We start from the raw sequence: 13120 nt of genomic DNA, 5'->3' as shown, positions 1-13120 counted from the left end.
AGTGGGATCGCCGTCGTCGTCGTCGTCGTTGCTGTTGAAGATCGTCGCCTTCGCCGCTGTCGTCATCCACTTGATAATTGTGCTGCTAGCAGTAGTTGCCTGTCTTAGTTCAGCGCCGTCAGTGTCAGATGGCGAGCGTTGTGTTGTAGGCTAGCCACGAGTGAGAGTTGCGTTTAAGCGAGGGACAGAGCGTTGTATTACAGCAGAGAGTGTGTAACAGTATGCTCGGTGTGTAATTAAAGAATTGCCTCGAAGAAGTTACGTCTCCAAGTTAGTCACTATATATTTTTTCATGGGCATGGCTAGAGTTGTCACCTGTCCAGGAATTACCATTTGTGTTTAGGTGGTGGGTATTCATTCTTACGAGATATAGCACCCGCATTGTGTCGTTTACTGTGTAGTTCTGATAATTCTAGACTGAGTGCTGACTGAGAAATCTGTCCAGGCTTGGTCTACAGTCAAAAATGTGGCAATCTCATAGCAGCACCCTCCTGCGTCTCCAGTGTGAATATGCTGTAGAGTAAGTTTTCAACGCAGCGTATGTTTGCATGCTGAACTTCTTTCGCACCGTACGCAGGCAACCATGCTTATTGGCGGTGCGGGGGAATAACAAATTGAACAAAAAGAACAGGGACACAACTTGAAAACATAGAAGTGCATTTATACGTGGGGCGGTTGTTGAAGGGGGAGAGGGATGAAAATTATTAAGAGAGGCGTATCAGGGCAGAGCACAGTGCTGATTGGAATCTGAACTTAAATCATGAAACGTAACAAAGCCATTTTCCTAAAGCAGAACGTTTTTTAATCAGTGGATATGACCTGCAACAACAGATGCATCACAAACATGGCCATTGACGAAGACAATGGAACCAATGTTGAGAAGTGCACAAGGAAGCATAGAGATGCACATGCTAGGAATTAAACTGAGAATGGAAGACGGACACGTCAATTGGACATCATATGCAAATTAAAGGCATAATTTTAGTTTAGAAAGGTGGGGTGAGGCAGGACACACAACTTGAAGAGATGACGGCCGGTGGTCGTGACTAACGTGGGAATGGGAGCTAAAGGAGGGAACACAACCAATAGAGCGTCCACTGCGAAGATGGATCGAATAAATCAACCGGTGGGCAGTAGCCAGACAGATTTTTGCATTGCAAATCCGCAAGAGATGGTGATGGCTTCGGACAGAAGTGGAGAAATCACGGCTGGAGATGGTGACGGCTGCATAAGCAGCTTTGGAAAACATTTACACGATATCACCTTCAAAAACAACCATTCACTAAAACACATTTTCATTAAATGTGTATTCAGAAAGATAAACTAAAACAGTACAGGAATTATATCGTTTTTATTTTGCAAATTTTACAATAAAGGGTATTTTTTTCATTGCACTAGTTTAAGCTAAAAACATTTTTTGCCGAAATAATGACATTAATAGGCACATTAATTGAAAGTGCAATTTTAAATAAACCGTGTAATTATTCGATAGTTTTGGTTAGAGTCTGTGCCTGTGTTAGAGTGCCAGAAAAAGTCCTGGCAAGGATTATTCAACATCACCTTGCCAGGCATGCTGAGAAGAGGATTGGGGAGCCCCATTGTGGTTTCAGGCCAGGGCAGCCACAGATGCCACATCTTCCTTCCGTTTGCTACAGCAGAGGAGTGTTGAATTCCGACAGGACTTACAGCTCTGCTTTATTGACCTGGTCAATGCCTATGATACCATCAATAGGTCTGGACTCTGGGTTGTTCTTCATGCTTTCGGAGTCTCTGACTCTCTGCTCACAATAATTAAGGACTTCCATGATATTGAGCAGGGCCGAGTAAAGCTACTTGGCCGGAAGACAAAGCTATTCCCCGTTAACCTTGGGATTCGACAGTAATGTCCTCTGGCTCCGTACACTGTTTAAAATATTTTTGGTCCACGTCGTTCGAGAAACCTTCCATGTCCGTACCGGAGCAATCTATATCTGATATAGATACAATGGGAGGCGGATTGATGCCCGGGTGCGCTTGAGAGCTTGCTCCCGATTTGTCATCCATGTTACGTATGCGAATGATCTAGACCTGGAGCGTGCCACTAGACAGGGGTGGGGAACGTCCGGCCGGCCGGCCATGAGGCCTGCGAAATCATTTGGTCTGGCCCTGCCAAGGCAACCGCAGGCGGGACTCGAAATTCAATCAATCTTGGAGCAAACCTGGAAAAGCAGTTGCGAGTAGCAACATCATCAATACCAGCTAACATCATCAATGCCAGCTAATATCTCCACACGCCTCACCAAAGAGAAGCAGTTCCAGCCATCGCATTAGGGGTGAGTTAACTAAATGTTTGACCAAATATAATAGGCTCATTTTTAAGTTGATGATTTTGTATGGCCCGCGAATGATGTTATAAATATCCAAATGGCCCTTGGCACAAAAAAGGTTCCCCACCCCTGCACTAAGAGGTGGGGCCTTAACCATCAGCCCCACCAAAACTAAGCACCTGCCTCACTATGTTGTGCCATTAAACAAGGGGTGGGCAATTTTTTTTACTCGCGGGCCACAATGGGTTCTAAAATTTGACAGAGGGGCCGGGCAAGGAACAGATGGATGGAGTGTTTGTGTGAACTAATATAAATGACATGTAAAAATCATTACATGAAAGGATTTGGCCTTTAACAGGTAGCAAAGCATTTATTTGCAAGGCAATTTAACAAATTGCACGAACATGAACAATACAAAAACATGTCGTAACGTGACTGATCAAACATCATGAAAACATCTGAGGCCTGCGCCCAAACCAATTACCACATTCCCGGACAAAGTGCTCCATCTAATGGGGAAATGAGGGCATTACAGGTGAAAGGTAAAATTTAATTTAATAATATTTGGACAAGTTCGGGGGGCCGGATTAAAAAGCCCAGCCCATGTCTGCATTAAATCCTCCACCCCTTAACTCCCCATTGGTAATGGGGCAGTTGTAAATTGGATGGTTTTCCACATCTGGATAGTGTGCTTATGACCAACTCCGGTTTGACAGAAGAGGTCTCACTCCGAATCAGTCGAGCGGCATTATCTTTTCATCGGTTGCATGACGCTGTGTGGAAGCTACCTGATATCTGTCGCTCCACAGCAGTCTTCGGATCTTCTCGGCCACGGTCATGCCCTTCCTTCTCGATGCTTGCCAAACGTGGACCCCCTAATGGAACATCTTCGCCGGTTATAAACATTCAGGATGGCCTTCCTACGATCCATCCTGGGTTTAACCAGGCTGGATTGTGTGAGCTCACAATCCTTGACAGATCTGGACAAAGTCCCATCGGTAAGCGCCTCCAGCAGGTAATGCTACATTGGCTGGGTCATGTACCACGCCTCCCTAACCACTGCATTAAAGGGGGCTAAACAGGCGCGGCACGGGCTAGAGAAGAGATTAAATGATGTGGTACAAGAGGATGTGGAACTGAATTGACTTGCGAATGACTGGTACCAGCAGTGTAAAGCGCGGCCTATGTGGAGGAGACTCATGATGTACGATACTGGGCAGTTGGAGGTAGTCGCCCTCCAGCAACAACAGAGGGCAGCAGAGAGACGCTCACAACAAGGAGCAGAGCCTTAGGCGGATAAAACACATCAAGTTGGCACAGTAGGGGAGGCACAGCTGACGCATCTGCCACTCATCTCTGTCAAACCATGGCAGCTGAATCTGACCCGTGATCACGTGGCCATAAAGTGCACTTAGCCTGGCACAAGTGCCGTAGCAACGTCACAGCCACTTAGTGGCGGTTGTTGTCTGTGTGTGTGCAATTGTAGTGACTCATTTCGCCCCTTACGACAAGCAAGCCAACATCAGGACGCAAGGTATTTGAACATAAAATGTTTTTTATAAATTTGTATGTATTTTATGTTTCATACACGATCCCGACAGTCCTCGACTTATGAACTCAATTAGTTCCTGGGACCCGTTCGTGAGTCAAACGGTTTGTAAGTGGGAACACAATAATGTACACACGTGCGTGCACGCACACACGAGCACAAACACTGGAAGCGCGAGGATGACACAACTCGTGGAGGATCGCTCCGCTGAAAAAAAATAGATCCTCGGTTCAGTTTGCAAGTGCGAGTTCGCGTTGCAATTCTCAATGTTAAAACACATTTCATGGAAGCTGGTTCCTAAGTGCGGAAATTCGTAAGTCGAGTGGTTCGTAAGTCGATGCCTGCATGTATGTGAAATGTTTATTTGTGACTGTAAACGGAAAAATCCGTGTAGCCAGTTACCCAGTTAGTTTCGGTGGAAACAGCTGGAACCCACTAACAGAGTTAATTTTGTGGTGGAGAGAAACCCAGCCAGTAAGGAAACTCGAGGCATACATTATTGTAATAGCAGTATGACTTACATTGCTATAGCAGATTTGATGAAAAATCTTGAAGATAACATTTACCATTATCTTATTGCAATATATGAAAGTGTCATGGCAAATTAAAACGATGTGAAACAATTTAACAATCCTGTACAGCGATACACATAATCAAATTAAGTTAACTGGAAACGCTGAAACACGTACATATTAGTGAACATATCGTGAATAGAAGAAACTGATTTAACAAAGTATCCACACAATTAAAACATCAATGAAGCAGGTTGCTGGAATGGATGCTCCAGGCGCCACTCTACGCGTGAGTGGTGCCAGTGGACTGAGAGGCCGTGCCAGGAGTCGCTGTCGCTGGCTGCTCAATGACCACCACCCTCTCGGCCGCTGCAGGGAGGGCGCGGTGCTGAGCCTTGAACTTCAGCTTCCCGTCTTCAGTCAAGCAGCAGCTCACGCTCTGCGGGTCCACGTCCCTGGGCAGCTGCGTCTCCCTGTGGAACTCCTGGCAGCTGTGGCTGTAGCTGCCGCTGCCGCTGCTGACTTCTCCGCTCTTCACCTCGCGCCGTCCGGCCACCACCAGCTTGTCTCCAGACACCTTCACGGCCAGGTCTTGTGGGGCGAAGTCCTGCACGTCCAGGGACGCGACAAACCCGCCTCCCTGCTCCTGTGGATCTTCAATCTGGAACCCACTGCTCACGGCCGGCTGCTGCAGCAGTGCGTCTCCGAGGCTGCCCGGAGCCCGCGTGTGGCTGCTGAGCTGATCGACTCCACGGAAGATTCTCTCCATCCTCTCGATCTCACTCCTCATGTCTCGCTGCAGCTGCTGGAAGAGACTTTCACCGCGGGGGTTCCAGACCGGCCAGCCTGGCCAGACGCTCCTCTCCATCACGTGCATCGCAGGGAAGTAAACACTCAGGGCCATGCTTGTTGATGTGCTTCACAGTGAGGCTCGCTTCAGCTGTGAGCGCTGCTCCCTCGTCCCCCGATGTTCTGCCAGTGCAGCTACAGGAGCTGCTTTTATAGCCCTGGCAGTACCTACGAGCAGATGCCAGGTGGAGCCAGAAGCGTCCAGAATGACGCAGCTGCTCCCAGAGGCTTCCTCCATCCGCACAGAATCAAGAGCGTGACTCGTGTCTCAGGCTGCAGTTTGTGAGCAGTTTACTACAATAGCATTTAGTTCACCCTGCCAATGTATAAGTATCAAACTATAGCATAACGTATATTTTAAAAATAACCATTGTACAGAATTGATAGTTTTTTTATTAAGTGAAATGTAAGGGACATTCGTTGTCTTTGTGTGACTCAGTCTTTCCTGATAAGGCTGATGATGTCATTGTGCTGTGTAAGCGAGAATTTAAGTTTCGGTTTGTATCACCCTTCAAAGTGTAGTAATTTCAATTAAATATAGAATAGCGCATCACTCTGTTTTACATTCATTATCAGTGCTGAGTGAATTCCATGGCAGTAAACTGCTCACAAACTGCAGCCTGAGACACGAGTCACGCTCTTGATTCTGTTCGGATGAGGGAAGCCGCTGGGAGCAGCTGCGTCATTCTGGACGCTTCTGGCTCCCCCTGGCATCTGCTCGTAGCTACTGCCAGGGCTATAAAAGCAGCTCCTGTAGCTGCACTGGCAGAACATCGGCGGAGGAGGGAGCAGCGCTCACAGCTGAAGCGAGCCTCACTGTGAAGCACATCAACAAGCATGGCCCTGAGTGTTTACTTCCCTGCGATGCACGTGATGGAGAGGAGCGTCTGGCCAGGCTGGCCGGTCTGGAACCCCCGCGGTGAAAGTCTCTTCCAGCAGCTGCAGCGAGACATGAGAAGCGAGATCGAGAGGATGGAGAGAATCTTCCGTGGAGTCGATCAGCTCAGCAGCCACACGCGGGCTCCGGGCAGCCTCGGAGACGCACTGCTGCAGCAGCCGGCCGTGAGCAGTGGGTTCCAGATTGAAGATCCACAGGAGCAGGGAGGCGGGTTTGTCGCGTCCCTGGACGTGCAGGACTTCTCCCCACAGGACCTGGCCGTGAAGGTGTCTGGAGACAAGCTGGTGGTGGCCGGACGGCGCGAGGTGAAGAGCGGAGAAGTCAGCAGCGGCAGCTACAGCCACAGCTGCCAGGAGTTCCACAGGGAGACGCAGCTGCCCAGGGACGTGGACCCGCAGAGCGTGAGCTGCTGCTTGACTGAAGACGGGAAGCTGAAGTTCAAGGCTCAACGCCGCGCCCTCCCTGCAGCAGCCGAGAGGGTGGTGGTCATTGAGCAGCCAGCGACAGCGACTCCTGGCACGGCCTCTCAGTCCACTGGCACCACTCACGCGTAGAGTGGCGCCTGGAGCATCCGTTCCAGCAACCTGCTTTATTGACGTTTCAATTGTGTGGATATTTAGTTTGACCGACCCTCTGTGCTGCATTATATTGTTTCCAAACTTTACTAAATCTTGTTCAATTTGACGTGCTTCTTCATCCCTCTGTGTTTCCTCTCTCTCTCTTAAATTTAGCTATTCTATACCTGATGACGATTGCTTGCGTTGCAATCGAAACGTCGTATGCTATTCTGTAATTGTATTTTATTATTTCTTATTTCTACGTGACTTTACCGACAAAACCAAAGAGCGGTTTCTTCTATCCACGCTATGTTCAGTAATATTTACGTGTTTCAGCGTTCACATTCAACTTCATTGGATTAAGTGTATCGCTGTAAAGGATTGTCAAATTGTATCACATCTTTTAATTTGCCATTAAACGTTCATATATTGCAAAAAGATAATGATAAATGTTATCTTCAAGTATTTTTCATCATTACACATGACTATTTTCCACAGTCTAATTTTCGAACTACTATAATACTATACTGTTTGTGTGAATGGTAATGATGTTTGTTTTTTGTAATAAAATGCCTTTCAATTTCCTGCAACAGTTGCAACTGTTATTTTTTCTACATTGTGTTTGTTTCATCGTTACTGTGGATCAGAGTTCTGGACACAGAATTCCCCAAAACTAAGACAACCGGTAACGCGGCCTCATTGCTCCCTGTCCGTGACAAATCCCAAGGTGCCAGGCTCACGCCGTCGGCCCTGCCGAGTCACTCAGCACTCAGAATCTGGGATTGGCTTGCAATGATCAAAGATCAATCTTACCACTTCACATTTCACTTGTATCATCCTTCAATTGGTAGTAAATCCTTCGCTAAGGAATTGGTCCTCAAATGGTGGGGACCAGCGTACCACAGAAAAATTAGTTGCCATTTAATGTTTGCGACACAGAGAATGTAAATAGTTACATGACAAAATCGCTGCTGTAGCAGTGTAAGTCACGCTGCTATTAACATATTCTATGTCTCGAGTTTCCTGGCTGGCTGCTGGCTGTGCCTCTCTCCACCCCAACAATAACTCCGTTGTTAGTGGGTGCAGGAGACAATAGGGACACCAACAAGGTGGGAATAACCGGAACAGTATTTGAAGACTGACACGGTTAATTTAAAATTGCACTTTGAATGTATGCGCCAATTAACGTCATTCATTTTGACAAAATAACTTGTTTTATCCTAGACAATTAGAAACTAAACCTTAAGACATTAAACTAGTACAATTAAAATGTACGATTCATTGTAAAGTTAGCAAAATAAATAAATGATCTAATTCATATACTATATTCTTGGTTCTTTCGGTGAAGTCACGTAGAAGGGAAACAATAAAATCATATTTTTCGATTTGAAGCTTTCGTGACTGCAAGGATTCATCTTCTTTGATTCTTTCGGTAAAGTCACGTAGAATGAGAATAAAATAATAAAAAAACACAATAAAATTCTCACGACGTTTCGGCCACAACGCAAGCGGCCGTCTTCAGGTGAAAGGTACAGAACTGTCGGGACGACAGAGCTTCAATGAACGATGTTAAGATTCGTAGCGACTTTTATGCTGGTTGGGAGAAGTGAGGCACCTTGACAAAGGGTTTTACATATCAATAGCTGAAGGATTAGCATGTGACTGGTCACGGAAATGGCTATGTTAAAGTCAAAATCTACACATCCACAGAGGCAACTAGTAATTTAGCATTGAAATAGCTAAGGGATCAGCTTGTGCAAATAGCTGAGGGATTAGCTTGTGAATGGTCACGGAAACGGCTATGTTAAAGTCAAAACCTACACATCCACAGAGGCAACTAGTAATTTAGCATTGAAATAGCTAAGGGATTAGCTTGGGACTGGTCACAGGAATGGCTATGTTAAAGTCAAAACCTACACATCCACAGAGGCAACTAGTAATTTAGCATTGAAATAGCTAAGGGATTAGCTTGTGCAAATAGCTGAGGGATTAGCTTGTGACTGGTCACAGAAATGGCTATGTTAAAGTAAAGACCTACACATCAACAGAGGCAACTAGTAATTTAGCATTGAAATAGCTAAGGGATTAGCTTGTGACTGGTCACAGAAATAGATGTTAAAGTAAAGGCCTACACATCCACAGAGCTTCAATGAACGCTGTTAAAATTCGTAGCGACTATTAAGCTGGTTGGGAGAAGTGAGGCACCTTGACAAAGGGGTTTACATATCAAATAGCTGAGGGATTACTTTGTGATTGGTCACGGAAATAGCTATGTTAAAGTCAAAACCTACACATTCACAGAGGCAACTAGTAATTTAGCATTGAGATAGCTAAGGGATTAGCTTGTGACTGGTCACAGGAATGGCTATGTTAAAGTCAAAACCTACACATCCACAGAGGCAACTAGTAATTTAGCATTGAAATATCTAAGGGATTAGCTAGTGCAAATAGCTGAGGGATTAGCTTGTGACTGGCCACGGAAATGGCTATGTTAAAGTCAAAACCTACACATCCACAGAGGCAACTAGAAAGTTAGCATTGAAATAGCTAAGGGATTAGCTTGTGACTGGTCACATAAATAGATGTTAAAGTAAAGGCCTACACATCCACAGAGCTTCAATGAACGCTGTTAAGATTCGTAGCGACTTTTAAGCTGGTTGGGAGAAGTGAGGCACCTTGACAAAGGGGTTTACATATCAAATAGCTGAGGGGTTAGCTTGTGACTGATCACGGAAATGGCTATGTTAAAGTCAAAACCTACACATCCACAGAGGCACCTAGTACAAATCAAACAGGAGAATTTAGCATTGAAATAGCTAAGGGATAAGCTTGTGACTGGTCATAGAAATACCTATGTTAAAGGCAAAGCCTACACATCCACAGAGGGACCTCGTACATGGACGCCAAAGGGGGCTGCAACAACTCAACTGTCATACAGTAAAGCGATGTGAAAAACCTAATTCTAAATTACATCAATATAATAAATGTACTCAATATATTCTTCAATAAGCTGAGCTATTAACATTAACTGGGTATACACTACACTATATAATGAATATCATATAGTAAACCAATACAAACTAAAATATAAACTACCTCAATGTTATTTCACAATGTTATATGGTGAAAAAACGGGTGGATTCTTACCTTCCTCACCACGGACAGCTACGTTCAGACGGACGAGTCCATCCATGGTTGGAGCGGAGGAGGAAGGAGGGGAGAAACAGCTGCGAGGCGCTGTTATACTCCATGTTATAAACCATACCATTAACCGTGGTGTGAGAGGTATTAAAAGTCAGTGCCAGCGAAAGAGCTACGGTCTGAAGGTCCTCGTAAAATATGATTAATTAAGAACCGAAATGGTTTAAACATCTTCCCAATGGTTACTAAGCCAGAATCCATCTTCTCGGTTGAAATTGTCTCTATTTGTATATGTGGATGGCCTCATGAACGAATCTCTCATGGTAGCCGGTTGGTTTGCACTTCGCTTAACTGTATGACAGTTGAGTTGTTGCAGCCCCCTTTGGCGTCCATGTACGAAGTGCCTCTGTTGATGTGTAGGCTTTGACTTTAACATCTATTTATGTGACCAGTCACAAGCTTATCCCTTAGCTATTTCAATGCTAAATTACTAGTTGCCTCTGTGGAAGTGTAGGTTTTGACTTTAACATAGCCATTTCCGTGACCAACCACAAGATAATCCCTCAGCTATTTGATATGTAAACCCCTTTGTCAAGTTACCTCACTTCTCCCAACCAGCTTAAAAGTCGCTACGAATCTTAACAGCGTTCATTGAAGCTCTTTGGATGTGTAGGCCTTTACTTTAACATCTATTTCTGTGACTAGTCACAAGCTAATCCCTTAGCTATTTCAATGCTAAATTACTAGTTGCCTCTGTGGATGTGTAGGTTTTGACTTTAACATAGCCATTCCTGTGACCAGTGACAAGTTAATCCCTTAGCTATTTCAATGCTAAATTACTAGTTGCGTCTGTGGATGTGTAGGTTTTGACTTTAACATAGCCATTTCCGTGACCAGTCACAAGCTAATCCCTCAGCTATTGATATGTAAACCCCTTTGTCAAGGTGCCTCACTTCTCCCAACCAGCTTAAAAGTCGCTACGAATCTTAACATTGTTCATTTAAGCTCTGTCGTCCCGACAGTTCTGTACCTTTCACCTGAAGACGGCCGCTTGCGTTGTGGCCAAAACGTCGCGAGAATTTTATCGTGTTATTTTATTATTTTATTCTCATTCTACGGGACTTTACCGAAAGAACCAAAGAAAATAAAATAATAAAGATATAAAACAATAAAATTCTCACAAATCAAAATTCAGATACTGTTGATTTATTCACTCCATCTCCGCAGTTGACACTGCCGGTTGTGTTCCCTCCTTAGCTCCCATTCCCACGTTAGTCTCGACCACCGGCCGTCATCACTTCAAGTTGTGTGTCCTGCCTCACCCCACCTTTATAAACTAAAATTACGTCCTTAATTTGCATATGATGTGCAATTGACGTGTCCGTCTTCCAGTATCAGTGTTTTTCTTAGGATGTGCATCATCTCTACGCTTCCTTGTGCATTTCTAAACATTGGTTCTATTTTCCGTTTGTGATGCATCTGTTTGAAAAAAAACGTTCTGCTTAAGGCATATGGCTCAGTTACGTTTCATTATTAAGTTAAGATAATAATAATAAGCACTTTGCTCTGCCCTGATACGCTTCTCTTAATCATTTTCATCCTTCTTCCCCTTCAACAACCGCCCTACGTGTAGATGCACTTCTGTGTTTTCAAGTTGTGTCCCTGTTCTTTTTGCGTTCAGTTTGTTATTACCCCACACCTCCATTAAAGCATGGTTGGCTGCGTACGGTGCGAAAGAAGTTCACCATGCAAACATACGCTGCGTTGAAAAATTATTCTATTGACTGCAGACCAAACCTGGACAGATTTCTCAATACGAGTGCAATATCGAGGGTACAGATCAATACCACCTGAACACAGATGCTAATTCCCGGACGGGTGGCAACTCTAGCCATGCCCATGCAAACATACACAACATCTTGACCATGAATCGCCTATGCGGCAGATTAAATATCAAGCTTTTAACATTGATTTATTTTGGCGCAGTTTCAAGTAAGTATTTTTAATATAATTATTGTATTGTCATTTACTGTATAATTATGATAATAGACCAAGCACTGAGACATTGCCCAGGGTTGGTCTACAATCAAAAAGGTGGCAACCCCATAGCACACCCTCATGTGTTCCAGTGTTAACACATCGTATTTCGATTTAAAGCTTTCGTGACTGCAAGGATTCATCTTCTTTGGTTATTTCGGTGAAGTCACGTAGAATGAGAATAAAAAAAATAAATGATAAAATAAAATAACACAATAAAATTCTCACGACGTTTCGGCCACAGCGCCTCGCAGCTGTCTCTCTCCCCCTCCTCTGTTCCGACCATGAATGAACTCGTCCGTCTTAACGGGGCCCGTAGCTATCCGTGTTGCTAAAGTTGAGGGTAAGAATCCACCCATTTTTTCGCCATATAGCATTGTGATATATAACGACGTATTGTTGGTAGCTTAGCTGATTGGAGAATATACAGAGTTTACTGATAACATTGAGGTAATTTATATTTTAGTTTTTTATTGGTTCACTATGTAGTATTCATTATATATTGTACTGTATACCCAGTTACTATGAATAGCTCAGATATGTAGGCTTTGACTTCTACATAGCCATTACTGTGAACAGTCACAAGCTAATCATTCAGTTATTTCAATGCTAAATTCTCCTGTTTGATTTGTACTAGGTGCCTCTGTGAATGTGTATGCTCTGACTTTAACATAGCTATTTCTGTGACCAGTCACAAGCTAATCACTCAGCTATTTCAATGCTAAATTCTATGCTAATTCCTTTGTCAAGGCGCTTTCTTTCTTCTCACACAGCTTAAAGGTCGCGATCTGAGCGTGGCTTATTCGCTCCAGCGCTGTCCTCCAGACAGTCTCGTCCCTTCACCTGATGAAGGCCGCTTGTGTTGTGGCCGAAACATCGTGAGAATTTTATTGTGTTATTTAATTTTATCAATTTATTATTTTTTTTATTATTTTTTCTCATTCGACGTGACTTTACCGAAAAAAACAATGAAGATGAACACATCGTATGTTTGTATCTTGAACTTCTTTCGCACCGTAAGTAGCCCACCGTGCTAATCGGAGGAATGAGGTGAGCGGGATTCGAACTCGTGTAGTCGGAGTTCGTAGCGCAGTGCGCTAACCACTGCGCCACCGCTCCCCCCACCACACACGCGCACAGCAACTCCAGAGAGCGACTTTTGGGTCAGAGATAGCCGCATTGCACTGGGGCCGTCCATAAATGACGTCACTCACCTGGGGGGGCGGGGGGCGATCAGACATTTGTGACGATGTGTGACGATGGGGGGGGGG

Source organism: Petromyzon marinus, chromosome 4 (genome assembly GCF_048934315.1).
Source record: "Petromyzon marinus isolate PM22_M1 ecotype Great Lakes invasive population chromosome 4, UKy_Petmar_22M1.pri1.0, whole genome shotgun sequence".
Lineage (NCBI taxonomy): Eukaryota > Metazoa > Chordata > Hyperoartia > Petromyzontiformes > Petromyzontidae > Petromyzon > Petromyzon marinus.
Note: the sequence above shows the minus strand (reverse complement) of the source record.